Source organism: Sciurus vulgaris (assembly GCF_902686455.1).
Source record: "Sciurus vulgaris genome assembly, chromosome: 19".
NCBI classification, from domain to species: domain Eukaryota; kingdom Metazoa; phylum Chordata; class Mammalia; order Rodentia; family Sciuridae; genus Sciurus; species Sciurus vulgaris.
In genome coordinates this window covers 32,642,675-32,666,839 of record NC_136480.1, presented here as the reverse complement: position 1 = coordinate 32,666,839, position 24,165 = coordinate 32,642,675, and the positions used below count along the sequence as shown (strand labels likewise).

The following is a 24,165-nucleotide window of genomic DNA, read 5'->3' as shown; positions in this document are numbered from 1 at the left end:
CCTAAGAAAAGGAAAACAGCACTTGTGCCCCCAACCCTCAGCAGAAACAGTGTGAGGGGCTGTGATGGGTGGCCCTGGGAGCCCAGCAGTCCTGGCAGAACCAGGCTACACATTTCCTGCACTGCTTCTGCCTCCACAGAAACCTTGCTGCACACTGCCCACCACCTCCCTCCCCAACACACCACCACCTAAAAATCTTCTAAGAAACACTCAGTGTGCTTGAATGTTATGCCTTTATGTCACTCAGCTACACTAACTAACCACCTGGATTTTGCTTTATGGTGGTTCTCTCTTCAAATATGTTTATTCAGCTGGCCTGTGTAGGCCATGTACATCCACGTATCCATGTATTGTCATCATGAATGCTATCTCAATGCCAAGCACGCTTTCACAAATGAGGTATGAATGCACTTTTAGGAAACAAAGTTCCTTATTAAAAAATAACTTAAAAATTCAGAGAAATCTGTTCATTTTGTGAACAGGTTTTCAGACTGGTACAGTCTTTTGTTTAAAATGTAACTCTGTGATACTATTAGTGTCCCAGACTGCATTACACAGCAGATTTCGTTCTATATCCTGAGCTGGTACAACACACCACAAAGATATAAAACTATTGTAAATAAAATATTTCAGCCATGACCGGCATATATCTGTAATTTTTATTTATATATATAATTTTAATCAGCTAACAATTAATTAATGTTATCCTTAGTCAAAACTGAATTCAAACTAACCTTAAAAGTACTACCATCTGAGTATGTTAGCATTATACCTCCCTTAGGATATTTAAAATATAATTAACTTTCAAATACATTTATAAGGTATGCCAGTAGTAAGAAAATAAAGTCTTAAAACTTGAATACAATCACCATATGAAAATTTCAGGAAGCGCAGAATCTTCTATTGTACAGGCAAGTCTCTCCTGAAGCTGGCTTTGACACACAGTGCTGGCTGCACAGCACAGCTCTGCCTTTGCAGAAGTGTCAGAAAGCACAGCTGGGCAACAGCTGCAGTGGCATGGAAGGAGAGGAGGATACACAATATCACATCTTCTCTTCTTTGTGTCAGTTGGGCACTCAGACCCAAAGCTCCCTTGCTCTCCTGTGGAAACCATGTGGCCCCAGGCCATGTTCACAAACTCCCTGTCTCTGGTCACTGCAGAGCGAGTCATTTGGTGTTCTGTTCCAGTGCCAAGCACTCTCTCTCTGACACTGTGGAGTGTCAATGACCTTGCTGAAGCCCGTTTTGGCAGAGTAGTTGAAGACAAAGGCCTTCATCAGCTTGTACTGGTAGCTGCAGTTGATGAAGCTGTAGAGCATGGGATTGAAGCAACAGTGCACCAGCGACAGGCATTGTGTGGCATACCGTGCTGTGAAGAGTGCATTCTCCAGCTGGCTGGTGAAGGGGAGGTAGTGAAGGATGGAGAAGATGTCCAGCAATACCACCACATCATAGGGGAGCCAGCACACCAGGAAGACCACCATGTAGAAAAAGATGATCTCCAGCTATAGTGCTTCTCCTGGTTGCCTGACACCAAGATGGCTCTGGTGAGCATTAGGTAGAAGACAGCTATGATGGAGAAGGGGATGGCAAAATCCAAGACAACAGAGACCAGGTCCATGCCGATCAGCCACTCCTTGATACTGTGCTCTGGGTAGGAGGACCAGCAGTAGTTCTCACTGTTGGAAGCAGGTGTGACAGTCTTCAGGTAGTAGGTGTCAGGCACAGACACACATAAGGCAAGCAGCCACACCAAGCAACACAGGATGCAGCACACCATCTTCTTCCTGTGGCTGGAGGTGCTGGTGAAGTAGGTGATGGAGAGGTAATGGTCCATGCTCATGCAGGTGAGGAAGAAGACCAAGCACATGGTCTTGGCCTGAAAGTTCACCCAGACCACCACAGTGTTGGTGATTGTGCTGATCATGAAGATGAAGATGTAGATGAAGGAAAGCATGTAGAGAAGGATGCTCTTGTGGGGCATGATGGAGCACTACACCATGTCCACCAGGATGCAGTCACTGCTGTTGCATGGCCAGCTGAAGTAAGAGAAGTTCCCTGGCTCAATATAGTTGAAGAGATTCAGCATCCATGGTGGGCAGGAGTGAGAATGACTTACAGTGAGCCAGACAGATGTCAGAAACACTCAGTAGGGAAACTCGACTTCCAGTCAGAACACTTTTCCAGGGACCTGATAAGGCCCAGCTGTTTTGCTAAGTAGAAAAGAAAGCAACCCCACGAGAACAGTGTCACACAACATAAACACGCAGAGACTTGTCCACACAGTGCCCAAAGACAGAAATTGCATTTGTTTTCTATCTTTTCATGACTGTGTTCTCAAGACACCTTCAGCCTTGCTATGCCCAGTGTATAAAATCAACATGGTACAGGGCCAAAGAAACATTAGGCTGCTGAGCCTGGCCACAGCAGTGCTGATGGCCTGGCTCCTTCTCAGCAGGGAACAGGAGCTATTTACCTAGGTCCCCAAGAATGGCAGGGTTGGTCTGCCCCTGACATGTTGAATTACAAGTATCCTTCTCTGGTGTCTGGATGAAAGCATTTCAAATCCTCAACCCAATTTGCATTTAAAAAAAGACAGCGCTTATTACCTTTCTCCAAAACTCATGTGCAAACCTACATCTTTGGCCCCTTAGTGTCAGCCATGAGGCCACTTGGAGCTCAGTCATCATGTGTGCAATGTCCTGCAGGCCAAACACACCCCAAAACCACAGACTTAGGTGACTGAGAAATGTCAGCTGTGGGCAACATCCAGTCACCTCAGGCCCTGACCTGCACCTAGTTTTCCATTCCTTTATTGTTCAACTGCTGCATGAGTGTGTGCCAAGACCTGAAGCACAGAGATCACCTCCTTCAGTGTTTCTGGAGAGCAGACATCTGCCATCTTCTCCCTGCTAACCCAGCTCCATGGTCAGTCCTTCACAGCCAGCAAGGGCTTGGCCATAGTAGCCCCACTTTTGGAGTGACTCTTTACAGATATAGTGAGAGCTTCCAGGAGATGTCCTCTAGTGTCCTTCTGTCTCTTGACAGCCCTGAAGTCCCACCAAGCTGTGGTTCTGGGTTGGTATCACCCCACCAAAACATCACTGCATGTTGAGAAAAGTGAAAGACAGGGACACCAACCCTCATTCCTCTCCTCCAGGTAGGTGACATTTCTGTCACCTGCCTCAGGTGTTAGCTGACCAAGAGTCAGGCTAACCTGCCAGGCTACTCAGAGTGAGTCCAGGTTACACACAGGAACTCCCATAAGAGCCAGGACAAGAGGCAGTGTGTGTCAGGTGGACTTGCCGACTGACTGAGAAACCAAGGTAGGGACATTCCCAGGTTGGAATTCTGACTCCTCCACCCAATAGTGTCCAACTTAAGACTCACTGGTTACCCTGCCTGCATCTGCTGCCTTAAGACAGCAACACCCACCTCATCATTACCTTAGTGACAAGGCCTAGCCCAGAGTCTGTCAGTAGCAGATGTTCAATGAGCCATCACCCAAGACTGACCAGGGGGAAGCAATCAGCTTCTTTTTCCCCTTTAGAAGAAAAGCAAAACCTCACCTGGTTCTTCCACTTTACAAACTGGCTCTTACTGGTTGCATAATAAAACCCCCACAGAGGGTCCAGGAGCCCACAGAGGACATGCAGCTGGACAGGGCATCTTTAGGAAAGTGTGAACAGAGTCCCTGAGGACCTATGACCCCTGCTGCCTTCCAGAAGTCCCTCCACAGTCTCAAAATGCTCAGAAGGCTGCCCCCTCCTGAATTCCAACTATAGGACACCGTCACAGCCCTGGGTGGCTCCTTTGTGGGACATAGGTGATCACACACTCCTCTCCTGGTGGCCTAACTCAGCCTGTGTTCTCCATGCTGATGGAAGGTCTGGGCATCTGGGGTAGCCCCATGCCCTCTGCTCCTCCATGGTGTTGGTCACTGGCCCTGTAACCAGGAAGGAACCCACAGCTCAGTGACCCCCAATATGTGGGAGCTGACATGAAGGCACAGAGGGCACCAAAAAGGCAAGATGGAGTTAGGACAAACTCAAATCAGGAGACATTAACCTGTCCTAAGAAATAACTTCAAGGACCCCAAAAGTATTTGGGCCCAACAGGGCTGTAGAGGGTGCTTTCCAGAAGACAGGCTCCTGGTCTCTCAGACTGGACTCAGGGCATCCAATCAGCTCCACACTACCTTGAAGCCACTCCTGCCACATCCCCTTGGCCACCGAGTGCCCTGTGCTGACTCTCACTCTGCACCTGTGGCTCCAGATGGACTTGCCTCTGCTCTTCTGCATGGCTCCAATGCAGAGCCCCTAAAGCAGTTGTCCTGTGTCTTTCTTCCCATTTCCTTAAAATGGAACACCTTTGCAGTACAGCTTAGTCAAAGGCATTTTATCCCCCAAATCTCATCTGTCCTCACAGTCACTGGAAGAAGAGGAGTCTGATGGAGGACAAAAGACAGTCCCACAACCACAGGGACCTGAGAGTGCTCTGCTGGCAGTGATTTTAGCCCATTCTCTGCCCCCACAGGCACAGCCTGGGGCTTTGGCAGGGACATCCTTAAGTTCTAGAGCAAAAAAGAAAGGAAGGACCCTGAGCTTTTCACAGCCTAAACTTGGGTATGAAACCAGTCTGCTACTCTCTCACACCTGCAAAATGCTTCTCTGGCCTGGGCCTCCCTTGCCCTCCAGGGCACCACACAAAGTAGCCCTGGTGCAGTTCAGTGAGAACAGCCCCAGGCAGGGGCAGCGACACAGAAGAGAGGAGGCTCCTTCTGGGGCCCAGGGGCATCATTCCAGGCCCCTCCAGTATCCTCCAAATCAACTCTGACTCTCATCTCCTGCACCTGGAAGCTGCCAACCCCCATTATCCTCCAGGTCAGAGCAGTGGTAGGCAATGGGAAGGATTCAGGGAACCTGATCCAGCTGTTAGGCTCCTGCCTCTGCCCCCTGGGTCTGAAGTTTCACTGAATTTCTGGGACAAGCATGCCACCCCCAGGCACACCCTTCTCTCCCCTCAGAGGGTGGGGGTGGCATGGGTGGGAGATCTGGTGCAGGGACACAGCTCTCACTGCCCAAGGCAGAAGCAAGGAGCAGGCAGGGAGGCTCCTGCTGGCCCCTGAGCACGGATCACCCATCACCAACCACCAATCACTGGCCATGAATCACTGGTCTGAGGAGCAGCAACACAAACCCAGACTATCACTGATGCCAGAGACCCACACCCTGGCCACCAACCTTCTTTAGGGGTCTGAGTGGGCCTCTCCTCCCCACTGGATGGCTCCAGCTCAGAGAGAAAGGGCACCAAGTGGCATGGAGTAATCAGATTCTCCACAGATTTAAGTGAGGATTTCAAGGAAACAAAAATCCAAAAGCACCACACAATAGCTCAGCCTGGAAGCAAAGGAGGGTTCTTTCCAAAAGACGATCCTGGCAGACAGAAGGTCCCCTCGTCCTTGACCTGCCCAGTCACAGGGACTGGGATCTGCAACCACCACCTGTGGGTGCCTGGAGTGGACAGGATGCTCATGTCCAGTGCCGCCACTCCCTGCTGGTCTGGGCACCATGGGGGCAATGGATTATATAAAGAATACAAAAAAGAAAAAAAAATGACACCAAAACCAAATAACTCAATTAATTAAAGGGCAAAAGAACTAAACAGATGTTATTCAAAAGAAGAGATACAATTGGCCAACCAATATATGAAAAACCATTCAACATCTCTAGTAATCACAGAAATTCAAGTCAGAACTACTCTGAGATTTCATCTCACTCGAGTCAGAATGTTAATTTCAAGAATACAAATAATATTAATTGTTGGCCAGGAGGTTGGGAAAAGGTACAGTTGTACCTTGTTGGTGAGACTGCAAATTAGTGCAACCACTCTAGTATGGAGACTTCTCATGCCATACGATCCAGAAATTCCACTCCTTGCAATGTATACAAAATATCTAAAATCAGCATACTATAGTGATACAGCCACATTGATTTTTATAGCAGCACGATTCACAATAGACAAGCTATGGATCCAACTACATGCATTTAAACAGAAAAATGGATAAAGAAAATGTGGTCTGTATACACAATGGAGTATTATTTAGCCATAGAAAGAATGAAATGATGACATGTGCTGGTAAATGGATGGAAATGGAGAGTGTCATGCTAAGTGAAGTCAGACCCAGAAAGCTGAAGGTTAGATGTTTTCTCTGATATGTGGAAGATAGTTCAAAATAAAGAGGAAAAAATAGAAAGGGAAAAGGGAGCGGAGGAATACCATCAAAAGAGAAGGAAGATTTGTCCACTAGATGAAAAGGATGAGGGGGAGGGAGAAGGGATGGGACAAGAGAAGAACAGAGGAAAGAATCAAACCTCAATTTACTGTGTACGTATATGAGCATACCACAATGAATCTCAACATCATCTATGTTCACAAGATGCTAACAAAAAAAAATCTAAAAGTAAAGAGCAGAAAGATCAGTAAAGTATAAGAAAGGGAATGGGAAATACTAGGGACTGAATGTGAGCAAATTGTATTCCATGCTTTTTAAATTATATCAAAATGAATCCTAATGTTATGTATGACTAAAAAGGAACAATAAAAAAATAAGCACTTGCCAGATGGAGATGGTTTTTCTATTTTCCTTTTGTTGAAGAATCCATTTTTTCAACTTTATATGATCCTCCAGGTTAATAAAATAAATGGATGAAACTTGCCAGGTGTGGTGGCTCATGCCTCTTATCTCAGTGATGTGGGAGCCTGAGGCAGCAAGAGAGAAAGTCTGAAGCCAGCCTAGGGAACTTACAGAGACCTTGCCTCAAAATCAGATTTAAAATGACTGGGGGTGCAGCTCCATGAAAACAACCAGGGTTCAATCCCCAGTAACCCCACTAAGTGGACTAGACTAAAAAAAGTATGTGTTTATAATAGTAACCCCTAATACTTGTGAGACACTATGTGCTTACAGTGTTCTTATTACCATAAGTACCCTTTCTTGGCCTTAAAAATAAAACAAAGGATTCCTAAAGATGAGGTTCTCATTAACAAGAGGAAAGAAGGAATTTCTAGTACTTGGAGAAAATGGTAGGGTGATCGATCTTTAACAGTATGGAAACTATTCTGTTTCTGCCCTCTCCTCTATTTCTACAACAATGGCATTATTCAAGAAGAAAAGTCAAGGTCCAAGTTGCCGCTCTACTTTTGGTATTACATGGATTATATGCAAACTGATGTGAACTGTTCAATTTCAGAGTTTATCAAACTATACTGTCTAGTGTTTTGAAAGGACATTTTATTATTGATTAAACAAATTTAAACTTTTAAGAGAAAACATGCTAATGTACACACTAATCTGTATTTAAACATCCCTGTTGAATAAACTACTGCAAAATAGAAAAAAAATCTATTGCGTATACTTTGAGTCTCGTTCAGTTGTTTAAAAGACACATTACTTGATTAATAAAACCACAAACCATGCTTAATAACTTTCCATGATAAAATAGATGAGCAAATGGCTATATTAAAATATATATATGGGCTGGACATGGTGGTGCATGCCTGTAATCCCAGCAGCTCAGGAGGCTGAAGCACAAAGATCACAAGCTCAAGGTGAGCCTCAGCAATTTAATGAGGCCCTCAACAACTTAGTGAGACCCTGTTTCAAAAAAAATATATATATAAATAACAAGAATGTGAATCAGTGGACAAGAGCCTCAAAAAAAAAAAAGTATATAGAAAACATTCACATAAACTTAACCATAATTGACCTAGAAAATATAAAAGTAAAGTGTATAGTAAATGGACATTACCTCGAGTGAAATGTGATATTTTAGACATCAATTCAAAATATAAAAGTAGTCTGATTTCTAACAATATAATCAGCTCTTTATAAACTTAAAAAATACAAGGTCTGGCAATATAATTAAGTTGTAAAATGATAACATAGTATGCACAAATCCCTGGGATTCATCCTCAGAATGGCAAAAGGAAAATGAAAAAAAAAAAAAGTTTAAGTGCTAATTTTTTGGGAGATTCGGTAATTAAGCAAAATGTATACGTAAGAAATTAAAATTTATACTTAGGTCAATTTTTTTTTCAAAATCGTTAAAGATAAAACAAAATAACTATTTTGTAAATGTTTTGGAGAAATTTTTAAATCAAAACCAGAAAAGAAGCCTTTAATTTGGTGTCTCTTCATTTTCTGCCCTCTGCTGGCAAAAAAGTGAAAAGTAAAGAAGCTTCGGGTGTAGCATATTGTGAAAACACATTTCTGAAAAAAAATGTATTTAGTGTCGTAAAATTTTTTCCTTAGACTACATTAACTTGCCATCACATCATAACACATTCATATTAGATGAAACATTCATACATGAATCATACTGGTTGTGAGTTAGTATTGGATTTTTAAAAATGGGATTTGGAAATAATTTGCTATTCACACAAATGATCAAGTTAAAATAATACAGCATCTAAATGTCATAATGAGAGATTTTTTAAGTCATTTTTATTTTCACATCCTTAGTGACAAAGTAAACATGGCCTAAATGTGAGTCCCATTAGTAGTATTCATAATTGAATGACCATCTAGAAGGATCTGACTACTAGATAACTGAGTCAAAATAGAAGTTAGTAAAGATGGTCTAAAAGGTTCTAGTTCTTGTCCTCCCTGAATATTTTCACAAATGCTTAAAATGAAAATCAATCGCAATCCATAAAGATCCTGTTAGATATGAATCAAATTCTACAATAAAATAAAGCATGGATTACTACACAGTTTCAAAATTTGTGCAAGCTTGAGATTCAGTTTTGAAAGATTTTGATGTTTAAGTCATTAACTCAAAATAAATCTATACTGCAATGCAAGTTCAAAAATAATTTAACAAGTAACTGTCTTGATTGAGTGCTCCATATGTGTCAAATCTACACTGAGCACTTTGCATATATCATAAAACCCAAGAATAATGTAAATTAGGATCTGTAATTGGCTCATTTATTGTCCAACTCCCAATCTCAAAAAGGCTGAGCTAGAATTCTTTTTTAGGGGAAGAGGATGAGAAAATGACAGTCTCTTGATATTTTCAGTCTCTCACTACAAAATTCAAATTGTTGAGTGCAGCATAAGTTTCAATGTCTTTATATTGTGTTTATTATGCACATACAGACTTTTTTTTAATTTTAATTAAAAATCATAAATTTACATAGGGCAATGTTGTTTCATTCATTCTGTTATTTTTTTCCCTTCCCCCCTCCCCTCTCACCCCTCTTTTTCCTCTATACATTCCTTTCTTCCTCCATTCTTACCACCCTCCTTATCCCTAACCCTAAACCTAACCGTAACACTAACACTAACCCCTCCTACCCCCCATATGTTCTCATCTGCTTATCAGCGAGATCATTCATCCTTTAGTTTTTTGAGATTGGCTTATCTCACTTAGCATGATATCCTCCAATTTCATCCATTTGCCTGCAAATGCCATAATTTTGTCATTCCTCACGGCGGAGTAATATTCCATTGTATATATATGCCACAGTTTCTTTATCCATTCAACTGAAGGGTATCTGGGTTGGTTCCACAATCTGGCTATAGTGAATTGAGCAGCTATGAACATTGATGTGGCTGTATCTCTGTAGTATGCTGATTTTAAGTCCTTTGGGTATAGACCAAGAAGTGGGATAGCTGGATCAAATGGTGGTTCCATTCCAACTTTTCTAAGGAATCTCCACACTGCTTTCCAGAGTGGCTGCACTAATTTGCAGGCACACCAGCAATGTATGAGTGTAGCTTTTTCCCCACATCCTCGCCAACACCTATTGTTGCTTATGTTCTTGATAATCGCCATTCTAATTGGGGCGAGATGAAATCTTAGGGTAGTTTTGATTTGCATTTCTCTTATTACCAGAGATGTTGAACATTTTTTCATATATCTGTTGATTGCTTGTACATCTTCTGTGAAGTGTCCATTTCCTTAGCCCATTTGTTGATTGGATCATTTGTATTCTTGCTGTAGAGTTTTTTGAGTTCCTTATAGATTCGGGATATTAGAGCTCTATCTGAAGTATGAGTGGCAAAGATATTCTCCCACTCTGTAGACTCTCTCTTCACATTACTGATAGTTTCCTTTGCAGAGAGAAAACTTTTTAGTTTGAATCTATCCCAGTTGTTGATTCTTGCTTTTATTTCTTGGGCTATGGGAGTCCTGTTAAGGAAGTCTGCTCCTAAGCCAACAAGTTGAAGGTTTGGACCTACTTTTTCTTCTATAAAATGCAGGGTCTCTGGTCTGATTCTGAGGTCCTTGATCCATTGTGAGTTGAGTTTTCTGCAGGGTGAGAGATAGGGGTTTAATATCATTCTGTTGCATAAGGTTTTCTAGTTTTCCCAGCACCATATATTGAATAGGTTATCTTTTCTCCATTGCATATTTTTAGCCCCTTTGTCTAGTAGGAAAAAATTGTATTTATTTGGGTTTGTGTCCGTGTCCTCTATTCTGTACCATTGATCTTCCTGTCTATTTTGGTACCAATACCATGCCGTTTTTGTTACTATTGCTTTGTAATAGAGTTGAAGATCTGTTATTGCGATACCCCCTGCTTCGCTCTTTCTACTGAGGATTGCTTTAGCTATTCTGGGTTTCTTATTCTTCCAGATGAATTTCATAATTGCTTGCTCTATTTCTGTAAGGTACATAATTGGGATTTTAATTGGAATTGCATTGAATCTATGTAGCACTTTTGGTAGTATGGCCATTTTGACACTATTAATTCTTCCTATCCATGAACATGGGAGATCTTTCCATCTTCCAAGGTTTTCTTTAATTTCTTTCTTTAGTGTTCTGTAGTTCTCATTGTAGTCTTTCACCTCTTTTGTGAGATTGATTCCCAAGTATTTTATTTTTTTGATGCTATTGTGAAAGGGGTAGTTTTCCTAATTTCTCTTTCTGAAGATTCATCACTTACATATAGAAATGCATTGGATTTATGAGCATTGATCTTGTAACCTGCTACTTTACTGAATTCACTTATGAGTTCTAAGAGTTTTCTGGTGGAATTTCCAGGTTCCTCTAAATATATAATCATGTCATCAGCAAAACAGGGATAGTTTGAGTTCCTCTTTTCCAATTTGAATCCCTTTAATTTCTTTGGTTTGTTTAATTGCTCTGGCTAGAGTCTCAAGAATGATGTTGAATAGAAGTGGTGAAAGAGGGCATGCCTGCCTTGTTCCAGTTTTTAGGGGGAATGCTTTCAGTTTTTCACCATTTAGAATGATATTAGCCATGGGCTTAGCATAGATGGCCTTCACAATGTTAAGGTATGATCCCACTACCCCAATTTTTTCTAGTGTTTTGAGCATGAAGGGATGCTGTATTTTATCGAATGCTTTTTCTGCATCTATTGAAATAATCATGTGATTCTTAACGTTTAGTCTGTTGATATGGTGAATGACATTTATTGATTCCCGAATGTTGAACCAACCTTGCAACCCTGGGATAAAACCCACTTGATGGTGATGCACTATCTTTTTAATATATTTTTCATGCGATTTGCTAAAATTTTGTTGAGAATTTTTGCGTCGATGTTCATTAAGGATATTGGTCTGAAATTTTCTTTCCTCAATGTATCTCTGTCTGGTTTAGGTATCAGGTTGATATTGGCTTCATAGAATGAGTTTGGGAGGGTTCCCTCCTCTTCTATTTTATGGAATACTTTGAGAAGTATTGGAATGAGCTCTTTAAAGGTTTTGTAGAACTTGGCTGAGAACCCATCTGGCCCCGGACTTTTCTTTGTTGGTAGGCTTTTGATGACCTCTTCTATTTCATTGCTTGAAATTGATTCATTTTAGTAGTGTATGTCTTCCTCGTTTAGGTAATTCGTATGTCTCTAGAAATTTGTTGATGTCTTCGAGGTTTTCTGTTTTGTTGGAGTATAGATTTTCAAAATAGCTTCTAATTATGTTTTGTATTTCACTCGTGTCTCTTGTGATACTTCCTTGTTCATTCCGAATTTTAGTAATTAGAGTTTTCTCCCTCTCTCTTTGTTAGTGTGGCTAAGGGTTTATCAATTTTGTTTATTTTTTCAAAGAACCAACTATTTATTTTGTTAATTTTTCCAATTGTTTCTTTTGTTTCAATTGTGTTGAGTTGGGCTCTGATTTTAATTATTTCCTGTCTTCTACTAATTTTTTGTTGGTCTGCTCTTCTTTTTCTAGTGCTTTGAGCTGTAATGTTAAATCGTTTATTTGTTGATTTCTACTTCTTTTGTCGAATGCGCCCCATGAAATAAATCTTCCTCTCAGTACTTCTTTCATAGTGTCCCAGAGATTTTGATATGATGTGTCTTTGTTTTCATTTACTTCTAAGAATGTTTTAATTTCCCTCCTGATGTCTTCTGTTATCCATTCATTGTATAATAGTGTATTATTTAATCTCCAAGTATTGGAGAAGTTTCTGTTGTTTATTCTGTCATTTATTTCTAATTTCAATCCATTATGATCTGATAGAGTACAAGGTAGTATCTCTATGTTCTTGTATTTGCTAACAATAGCTTTGTGGCTTAAAACATGGTCTATTTTAGAGAAGGATCCTTGTGCTGCTGAGAAGAAAGTGTATTCGATCTTTGTTGGATGGTATATTCTATAAATGTCCATTAAGTCTAAATTATTGATTGTGTTATTGAGGTCTATGGTTTCTTTGTTCAATTATTGTTTGGAAGATCTGTCCAGTGGTGAGAGAGGTGTGTTCAAATCACCTAGTATTACTGTGTTGTGGTCTATTTGATTTCTGGTATTGAGAAGGATTTTTTTGATGTACATTGATGAGCCAATGTTTGGGGCATAGATATTTATGATTGTTATGTCTTGCTGATTTATGCTTCCCTTAAGCAGTATGTAATGTCCTTCTTTATCCCTTCTGACTAGTTTTGGCTTGAAGTCCACATTATCTGGAATGAGAATGGATACTCCAGTTTTTTTGTTGTTTCCATGTGCATGGTATATTTTTTCCCATCCTTTCACCTTTAGTCTATGGGTATCTCTTTCCATGAGATGGGTCTCTTGCAGGCAGCATATTGTTGGATTTTTCTTTTTAATCCAATCTGCCAGTCTATGTCTTTTGATTGATGATTTCAGGCCATTAACATTCACAGTTATTATTGTGATATGACTTGTATTCCTCATCATTGGACTCATTTTTGTTTTTTGACATGATTTGGTTTCTCCTTTATTTGGCTATTCCTTTAGGCTAGTTCCTCCCATTGCTGATTTACATCGTTGTTTTTCATCTCTTCCTCATGGAATATTTTGCTGAGAATGTTCTGTAATGCCAGCTATCTTTTTGTAAATTCCTTTTGCTTTTGTTTGTCATGGAAGGATCTTATCTCATCGTCAAATCTGAAAGTAAGTTTTACTGGGTATGAAATTCTTGGTTGGCATCCATTTTCTTTCAGGGCTTGGTAAATGTTGTTCCAGACCCTTCTATCTTTTAGAGTCTGGATTGAAAATCTCCTGATATTCTTATTGGTTTCCCCCTGAATGTAATCTGATTCTTTATTCTCGTGGCCTTTAAAATTCTGTCTTTATTTTGAATGTCAGGTATTCTCATAATAATGTGCCTTGGTGTAGGTCTGTTGTAATTTTGCATATTTGGAGTCCTATAAGCCTCTTGTACCTGGTTTTCCATTTCATTCTTCAGATTTGGAAAATTTTCTGATATTATTTCATTGAATAGATTGTTTATTCCTTTGGTTTGTTTCTCTAAGCCTTCCTCAATCCCAGTCATTCTTAAATTTGGCCTCTTCATGATATCCCATAATTCTTGTAGAGTCTGTTCATGATTTCTTACCATCTTCTGTGTTTGATCAACATTGTTTTCAAGATTAAATATTTTGTCTTCAATACCTGAGGTTCTGTCTTCCAGGTGATCTATCCTATTGTTTATGCTTTCTATGGTGTTTTTAACTTGGTTTATTGTTTCCTTCATTTCAAGGATTTCCGTTTGTTTTTTTTTTTTTCAGTATCTCTAACTCTTTATTGAAATGCTCTTTTGCTTCCCTTATATGCTCTTTTAACTGTTGATTAGTGCGTTCATTTAATGCCTGCATTTGTTCTTTCATCTCCTCGTTTGCTTCCCTGATTGTTTTAATTATGTACATTCTGAACTCCCCTTCTGACATTTCTCCTGCTGTGCTCTCATTGGGTTTTATTGATATAGTATCTAGGTTTCTTTCGGCCATTTTCTTCCCTTGTTTTCTCATATTGGTCAGATATCAGTGGGACTCTATGATATTGTAGATTTCCTCTATTGGCTTATAGTAACCCTGTAGATTTCCAGTGTATCACCTACCGGCCTTCAGTAGCCAGAAGTCTTGGATTAATTTGATAATGCAGTGCTTCCGAAGAACGCTGCCCCTAGCCAGCTACTGGTTCCAGGGAGAGAGACCTGGAGAGGTCTCTTGCTGCCCAGCCCTGCTCCCAGAGGCTGGTTGTAGGTCGGAGGTCTCCACTGTCTTGGGGACTTGTGACTGGCTCTGTGTAGACAGGCTCTCACTGGGTGGTTTGCCCCCAGAAGCTAGCCTAGAGAGGTGTTTCCCGCCGGAGGGGGCTGGGCTGCTTGGGGAAGTCCCTGGCGCCCTGTGCTGGACACTGAAGCAGCCTGCATGCAGGCCGGAACTGCCAGCGGGGCGGTCCGGAGCTGACCGAGGTGGGCCGGAGCTGGCCACGCTGCTTCTGTGCAGAAGGGCTCTCACTGGGGGGCCTGTTCCGAGAGGCTGGAGGATCTGTCCCTGTGGGAGGAGCCCACTGCCAGACTGCACAGAGCTGCCTGGGGGAGACGTTATCTGCCCTGTCCCACTCTAATAAGCCACTCAAATCTGAGCCTGCCGCCCAGCTGAGCTTCGCTGGGTGGGGAGACTCACCCTGTGGTTCTATTTTAGTCTGAGTCTCTCAATGCCTCCCCTTCTTGAATCCTGGGTTCTGAGGTGACTGGAGATGCAGTCACCCTCTAGTCCACCATCTTTTATCACCCCGTGGAAAAAGCCTGCAGCTGGAGGGGGACAATGCTGCCTGGAGAGGTCTCTGGCTGCCGAGCCCTGGTCCCAGAAGCTGCTTGTGTATCGGGGGTCTCTGCTGGCTTGGGGACCCCCATACAGACTTATTAATTGCACAGCATGATAATGCAACATATTGAAGTAACTGAAATTTTTAAACCTAACTGTGGGAATTATTTTTCATTTTAAAGTTCACTTTTTTTTTGATACCAGGGATTTAACCCAAGTGTATCTTACCCACTGAGCCACCTTCCCAGCCCTTTTTATATTTTATTTTAAGACAGGTTCTCCCCAAATTGCTTAGGGCCTTGCTAAATTCCTGAGGTTAAATTTGAACTTACAATCTCCTGTCTCAGCCTCCCAAACCACTGGGATGGGATTATAAGAGTGTAATATTTTACATACTATTTATTACTTTTTTGTATGTATATTATCTTTCAAAAAGTGAGCTTTCAAGTCCAGCTAAAGTTTACTTTTGAAACATACTGTATATATAGAAAATTGCCTAGTTCCTATAGATGAATTTTTGCAGTTGAATACACCAAAGTAACAATCACCAGATTAACAAATGGAGTAAACCAGCAAATCGAAACCTTCCTTCTGTCACTTTTCGGTCATTAACTTACCCCAAAAGAACTATTCTTACTTCTAAGACCATAGATTGGTTTTGCTTGTTTTTAGATTTCATGTAAGTGGAATCACAGTATGAAATCTTTAGTGTCTGGTTTCTTTTGCTTATTTTATTTTTGTGAAATTCACACATGTTGGTGTATGTAAAAGTAGTCATTTCAGTTCTACATAGTAATCCATTGTATGTATATAATGGATACATTCATACATTCTCCTCAGTATTTGGGTTGTTCAGTTTTTGCATTTTTTAGGTATTATCTAGAAGTAAAAAAATTTGGGCATGAAATTTACACATGCTGAGTTTTATTGAATATTGTTACAGTTTTCAAAAATGTTAGTTTAGCATCAGTTCATAATTTACATTTTACCAAGAATGTATGGGAGTTCTAGTTGTTCCACATCCAAGATAATACTTAGAATTATCAAAGCTTATGTTCTCCTTTGTTTCAGTTTTAGTCATTGTGGTAGGTAATAGTAGATCATAGATTTAAGTTGTATTTTCTGATGATTAATTATTTTAAGTACATTTTTATGTTTATTGGGCATCAAGTAGGTTAATTTACAAGGCACTTGTTCAGTTAATTTCTCATTTTATGATGTGTGTCTTTTTATTCATTGATTTTTAGGAATTTTTCCCATATTATAGATATAAGTCCTTTACCAGATAAAATATACTACAAATATCTTCTGACCCTCTGTGGGTTGAATTTTCACTTTATTAGTGGTATTGATGATGTAAAAGTGTTCTTCATTTTAATGAAGTCCACATGATTAATCTTTCCTCTATAAAGTGTTTGTAGCCTGTTGGAAATCTGCAAGTATCTTCACGTGTATAATTTGGGTTTAACTTCTCAGGCATCTTGGCCTCTCAAGTCCAGGTTGCTAATATTCTTGAGCAGAGAGAAAGAAGGTTGGTAATAACATGGTGTCTTCAAGTATTTGAAAGGTTATCATTCAGTTGAAAACATTTGGCTCGTCTGCATAGTCTTGTGAAAGACATAAGACCCTAGGCTGAAAAGTGAATGGAGGAAGAACTAGTCTCAACACAAGACTGGATGTCTGTATTACCCAATAACAACAGAGATTATGTGTTTTTCCTCTCACTGGAAATGTGAAAGTGCAGATTGATGGCCTTTTGTCATGCAAACTATAATAGGTAACCTTTATGCCAGTTTATCTGAATTTAAAGGTGTGGCTATAGCTCATTAAATGGGACCATCTAGTTGCCTGTTACCTTGGCAACTAAACCTTCAGGGTTGAACTCCCATAATATGATTATTTGTCTCTTAATAAAATACATGAATAAACTCTTATTTACAACTCTATTTTAACTCCATATGATCTCTACTTTTAGAATAATATAACAATTCTTTTTGCTATAAGTTTTCTGATTGAAAAATTTTATGGGAAGATCTGTACATTTCATATGCCAAGATTTGTCAAATATGGTTTTGTTTATACTAAACATAGCATTCAAGATTTATATCCAATCTCTGTCCCTTTCTACCTTCATTTTTCCAAAAGAAAAAAATATTTATTGATGACACAACAGCAGAAAAATTCTTCAATTCTTGTTTACTCTAAGATGCCATTCTCTACACCTGCTATTCTAGTTTTGTGTATTTCCTCAAGTTCAGGTATCAAAACTATATTAGTGTTTCAAGAGAGGACATGACCACTAATGTGAAATTATACTGTGCTGCCTAAACAAGTGAACACTAAAGACAGACCTAGTTCAAATTCCAATTATACTACTTACTCAAGCATGGTACTTAAACTTTCTAGGCCTCAGTGTTTTAATCTATATACTAGATATAATATCATCTCCCATATTTGTTTCTATGAGGATTACATGATATTGCCCACCAAATACTCAGCATAGTGCATGTCTGATGGTATACCCTTTCTTTTCTTTACAATTACATGTAAAAAAATATTATACAACCAGGACAAGGAATGAAGTTCCAATACACGCTATAACATGAATTAACCTATAAAACTTTGCTGAATGAAATAAGTCAGATACAAAAGGACAACAGTTTTATAATTTTACTTTTAGAAGGTAATTAGAATAGGCAAGAATAAAGGTTACCAGGATGTGGAAGGCAGAGGAGTGGAGTGATGTTGTTAAATGGATACAAAGTTTCAGTTTGGAAAACTGAAAAATTTTTGGAAATTCATGATGTGGATGATGGCACAACATTGTGAAGGTGCTCAATGTCACTGAAATGTACTTAATGTCCCTAAAAGAGTTAAAATGGAAAATTTTGTATTATGTATTTTTACCACAAAAAATTTAAACTAATTTAAATGTAAGCCATTGTTTTTGGATTCTTTGTAGTCATATAATCTATCTTATGCTTAGCCATACCAAAGTTCCACTCTCAGTTCTCACTACCAGCATTTCAGACATTAAAAACCTTTTGGTTAATTTTTTTCATAGACAAAAATCATTTGTATAATATGACTGAAAACTCAGATATCTAATGTAAGTACCTAGTCAATAAAAATTCTGGTTCATATCAGTACTTTTTGCTGTGGGAGTCAAGTACAACCTTCTTTTTAATAAGTAACTGTCCCAACTCTGCTTTATTTGTTCATAAGTCAATTCCTCAATAAAACAAAACTTTTTTCCCTATCCTGTAGTTAGTTTATCTTTCTAAGGTATAGCTTCTTGTGTGCATGTGTGTGTGTGTGTGTGTGTGTGTGTGTGTGTGTGTGTGTGTTGTATGCACACACATGCACATGTGTTTGGGGTTGCATGTGGGGTTGGTGGGGCACAGTAGAGGAAAGGGAAACTTTATCAAAGGTATAGTCATTAAGTTACATCTTCTTCTTCCTCTTTTTTCAGATAGCTATTTAACATTTCTTGAGCTCCTGTTGATTAGTTGCCATGATTTCCTATTATGAAAATCATACTACTTATTCCCAAGTAGATTATGTATGCTTAAATATTCAACAATTACCCCATTCATTACAATTTCTATCTGCTTCCCTGATTTTGAAATAAAAATGTACAATCTGCAGTGAATAAAGACCTCCATCAGAATTCTTTGTGGATCAATTACACACAAGTTATTTGTCATGATAAGGTGTACCATTTTCAGTCAAGGTAATATATTGATATGTGCTTGAAAAAATTAAATCCTTTGTGAACACCACCTCGGCAGATCACTTTGTTTCTTAATCATGGTGTTTCCAATTCCTGGCCAGGCATTCTATATTATATTCTTATTTCTATATATTTTTAAAATTCTGAATGTACACGCAATTTGCTTAACAAATACTATATGCTAGAGGCAAGACCCTTAGTACTCTGTAATAGAGAAAATATACAGTATTGCATGGAACCAAAAAGTATTTGAATTTTTTTTCTAGTGATATAATTTTATTATCAAAAATGCTAAATATTAAACCTAATTATTTTCAGAGGAATATATTATTAAATTTTCACTGAATATACTTGGACCAGGAGATTCTATCATTGATTACAAAAATTTATCCATGCTCAACTTTAAAAATCTCTCAGCGAAAAGAGTGCAGCATAAGATCAAATGAAGCTGATCATCAGATGCAGTCATCATTAGGATTCACTTTATCATACTGTTCATTGACATGAACACTTGAGGAAATGTAGCATAATTAAAGAGTGACTAGAGTAAAACTTGGTTCAATAAAAAAGGAAGGCAATGTATTGAAGTGGTTAAAAAATGGTATTGGGAGTCTACATAGGTCACATTCCATAGGAAAACCTGAGATGATTTTCTTGTCCAAGAGTTTTATTTTCTGCTCTCACAAAAGAAGGTAAGTGAAGGAAGTAGGACAGGTCAGCAGAAGCCAGTAAGTTGCTCAGTTAGATATTGGTTTTATTTTGATCCCAAAGGAATGCCCTTGAGCACAAATTGCACCACAGAATCATCCCCACCTAAGTTACGTGGTCATCCCTTTGTAAACCCCTATCATTCAGTCATTGGTAAGATCATTGGGAGGAACAGAAGAAATCAGTCTCAAATAGCACAATTCTCTGAGTTATCACCCCATAGTCATGTCAGCTGGAGGATGGAATTGCCAGCAGAATAAAATGGAACTAGTTACACATCAAAATCTACTACAGGGTCCCATTGTTCTGGCTTTGAATCGCACCCTGTAGCTATTAATCATGAGACACTTCACAAATATTTAAGCTGTTCGCTCTTGGGTGACTTATAAAACTGAGAATTACCCTCATTCCTTAAAGTTCTTTCAAGTGTATAAAAGGTAATAATGCATATACAGCACTTGAGCTGATGATGATAAAGAGTTCAATTAGTAGCTGCTTTAAATTATCCTAAGTGGACTAGAAGGCAGGAATGATAAAAAGAATGGCATGTTTTCTTTCAATAAGACATAATGCTTGGCAAAGTTTCACAAGTAAAGAAATATATTGGGGACCCTGACCAGCAAACTAGTACACAATAAAGACATTCTTGCCCACTTTAGATACCTATGCAATTGCTACATCTCTAGAAACACAGGGATGAACTTCAGTGACCAAGCTCAAGTGGTTGGATAAGTACCATAATTCCCATGGGAGCAGTAGCCTGGTCTCAAAAGTGGAGAATTATTGGCAGAAGTCCCATCACTTATGTAATAGAATGGGAAGGAAAAAAAATGGTGCAGTCCATGAGGTACCTGACAGAATTTATTTGAGAGGGTATGAGATATGTGGTAATTGAGCCGGGGTGTGGGCAAGGCAGCTGATGCACAAGACCGAAGTCCAGTAATAGTAAGGAGGAGTGATGGTGAGAGTGAGCTAAGAGAGAACAGCACTAGTTCCTTAGGAACTACTGCTTCCTCATTCATATTAATCCTACATGTTTGACTAGCTTAAAAGAATAGGTACAGGCTCATAAGAGACATTTATGAATGAAATCAACTTTACTTAAATTCCTAAAGCACTACTCAAGGGTATTAAGATCTATCAGGGAATGAAACACAAATGGGTCACAAGTTCAAAGTCAGTCTCAGCAACTTAGCAAGCCCTAAGCAACTCAGAGATTCCCTGTCTCTAAATAAGATACAAAAAAGGGCTGCAGGTGTAGTTCAGTGGTTAAGTGCCCCTAGATTCAATTGCCAGTAGCTCACAACTCAAAAAAATCTGTCTTATGAACATTCCCTCGCAGTAATAACAGTTTAAATCCATTTGCTAGAGTTAAATTGCTATCTTCCATATCCTTGGAACATTGAAAAATAAGAGTTCCAGAGTTCTTTTGATATTATGCTATACATGAGAATTCATTGAGACAGAAAAAAATCATCTCAACTTTGTGTATTTACAAAACATTGTAGAAACAAAAAAAATCAATGTCGCCTATTATAATGTGGTAATATAAAATTAATTTTATTACAAGAAACAAAAGATTCTTTTGAATATTCAAAATACTTGACATGAATTATATCAGTAACATTTTGATTTCTTTGAGGCAACAACAACAGAGTCTATAGCTTATTTCCAACACAGAATTTATAATTACTCAGAGTTCTCACTTACAAAATAAAGCAATGGAAATACCATGTCTCGCATCACCATCTCTCCCCATTGTCTCACAAAATTTTAAGAATCAATGATACCCATTCTCATAAAGTGTGGTATCTTGGAGACTATCATTAAGAAATTGAAGAGAAACATTTAAAAGCTTAGTTTTAAATTTTTAAACTTCTGTTATAGATATTATGGAAATTTTAAAATGTAACAATGGTTTCAATTTTTCTTAAAATTATCATAAAGGATATAGAGAGAACACTTGTACACTATTGGTGGAGATGTAAATTAATCTAGAAATTATGGAGAATAGTGTAGAGGTTCCTTGAAAAATTTAAAAAGAACTAACATAAGATCCAGCAATCCCACTACTGGGTATATATCCAAAGGAAATGATATCGTTATGCCAAAGAGACCTCTATAGTCTCACCTTTCATTGCTAGTATTATTCACACTATCCAAGAAATGGAAACAATCTAATTGTTCATCATCAGCTGGTGAACACATAAGGAAAATGCAGGACATATATTCAATGGAATACTATTTGACCATAAAAATAATAAAAACCTGTCATTTACAACACAACATATTATTTGTTGTTTATTATATTTAATGAAATAAGTTGGGTACAGAAAGGCAAGCACTGCATAATCTCATTCATACATGGAACCTAAAAAAATTGATCTCATAGAAGTTGAAAGTAAAATGGTGTTTATCAGAGGCTGGGGAGGTGGTGTCAATGAGAAGAGCTTGATCAATGGGTATTACAGTTAGATAGCAGTAAGAAGTTCCGGTATGCTACACTGAATAGTAGGGTGATTATAGATTACAATAATGTACTGCACATTTCAAAAGCCTAGAAAAAAGCATTTTTAAAGATTTCACCATAAAGAAATCATAGACATATGAGGAGATAACTATGTTTAATCTGATTTAAACATTGTACAATATGCATGTGTATCAAAAATTGCATGGTTTCACATTCACAGGTTAAATTTTTATGTTTTTATGTACCAGCTAAGAATGAATTTATAAAAATCATTCTCATGAAAATGAGAATCTATCTATCTATCTCTATCCTGGCAGATATCTAATCAAGTAAGAATGGCCTGCCTCTGTGTAAATCTGAGTTGAAGTCCCAGATCTCTTTGACACAACCGTGACCTAGTATTCCCAATTATCAAATGCAATCATGTCTACCTCTCTAGTTCTCACAGGATTTATGAGAAAATATCAGAAATGAGGTATGAAAATTCTTACAATTCATGGAAAGAGTGATTTTACAAATTTGAGTTAGTTAAATGATTTATTGCTTTAAAAAGCATAAGAATAATAGAATACTTTTATTTGATTTTACCCTCAGGTAATATATTATCTATTGTAATAAACATTAATGAGAATATTAAGAAACAATATGTATTATCACTCACAGAAGAAGGTACAATGTTATGTCTATGGATTTTTTTTTCCACAGTGTAGTAGATTGGCTAAGAACAAGGTAGATTCTGAAGGCAGACCACATGAGTTGATTTCCAACTCTATACTATTTAGTTTTGTGAATTTGACCAAAATCTTAGATTTATCTTTTATAATTTATCATTTGTAAAATGGTGATAAAAGTATCCATCTGATAGGATTTTCAAAAGGATTGCATGGACTCATGGCAGTTACTGTTGGCTGTCAAATCCAAGACCCAATCCCAACCTATTCCTCTACAAAAGCTCAAAAAGTTTGATGACTGATTTCCCAACCCCTCTCACTACTTGGGTGCCAGGTAACAATGCCAGCAAAGGAGACCAACACAGACAACTACTGAAGTTTATAACAAATGTTTTGTTTACCTGCTAAAAGGGGAAAGATGTAGCTGGGACCATCTTTTCTTCCTTTTCTTTAACACAAAATGTGACTTGAGATTGAGACATCTTGCAACTATAAGGACAAGGCCAAGACAATGGAGGAGATGCAGTGAGAAATTATTGTGAACTGAACTAATACAAGCTATCAAACTAATTTGACACACAAAAAAATAAACCATATAAGTGAATGTTATTGCATATTGTCACTTGCAGCTAAAAGTATTTCTAACTGTTACAAGATAAGTATATATAAAATGCTTGGAATAGTCTCTAGCCATTGTAAATGCTAAGGGAGTTTTAGCTCTAAGTATTGTAGCTGTCCCTTGGTATATGAGGAGAATACATTCCAGGACTTCCTGGATCCAACATTTGTGGATGCTCAATTCCTTTATGAAAAAACAATGGTAGATTGTTTGCATAAAACCAATGAGCACCCTCCTATATACTTTATATCTTCTCTAAATTACTTATAATATCTAGCACAATAAAAATACCATATAAATAAGTGCAATATCATATTTTGGGGGAATGACAAGGAGAAAAGACTATGAATATTAAGCACAGAAGCAGTTTTTGAAATTTAAAATTTCTATCTTCAATTGGTTGAATCTACAGATACAGATTCCAGAGATAGAGAGGAACAATTGCATTTTTCAGTTAATATTGCAAGTTATTAACTTCATTCATTAATCTGTGATGTATATTTGTTTAATATCTTGTCTTATAATTTCAACAACTATAATATCATTTAGAATGCACTATAAATCAATCACTACATGATTGATTTGATTTACTGTAGCAAATAATTTGTCTAAATGTCCATATTTGGTACCTACCTTAATTCAAGAGCCAATTATATCTGTTGAGCTCTCCTTGGCGTTCATCAATATATTACTAATTTTCAAGTGTCCTATATTCAAGAAAGTTCTGGAAATAATGTTATAAGATTTTATCATTACTTACTTTTTAATCCAGTTTTTAAACTTGCAATGTTTTGCAATGTTTTTAAATACAAGAATGCCTCTGTGTTTATAAGCCATTTATATTTCTCAATGTCTACAATTAATAATTTTGTGTTTGAATAAAGGTTAAAATACTCTGAAGAACTGTCTTCTACAA

The 24,165-nt window shown here is 38.2% G+C and overlaps 1 pseudogene across 1 annotated transcript in view; it reads right to left on the bottom strand.

Annotated features, from left to right (window-relative positions):
* Positions 1-1,167: 1,167 nt before the first annotated feature.
* Positions 1,168-24,165, bottom strand: part of LOC306650229 (atypical chemokine receptor 3-like) — a 28,875-nt pseudogene continuing 5,877 nt past the window's right edge. The window contains exon 3 of the transcript in view: positions 1,168-2,114. The product of the transcript in view is annotated as an atypical chemokine receptor 3-like (transcript). The remainder of the gene's footprint in view (positions 2,115-24,165) is intronic.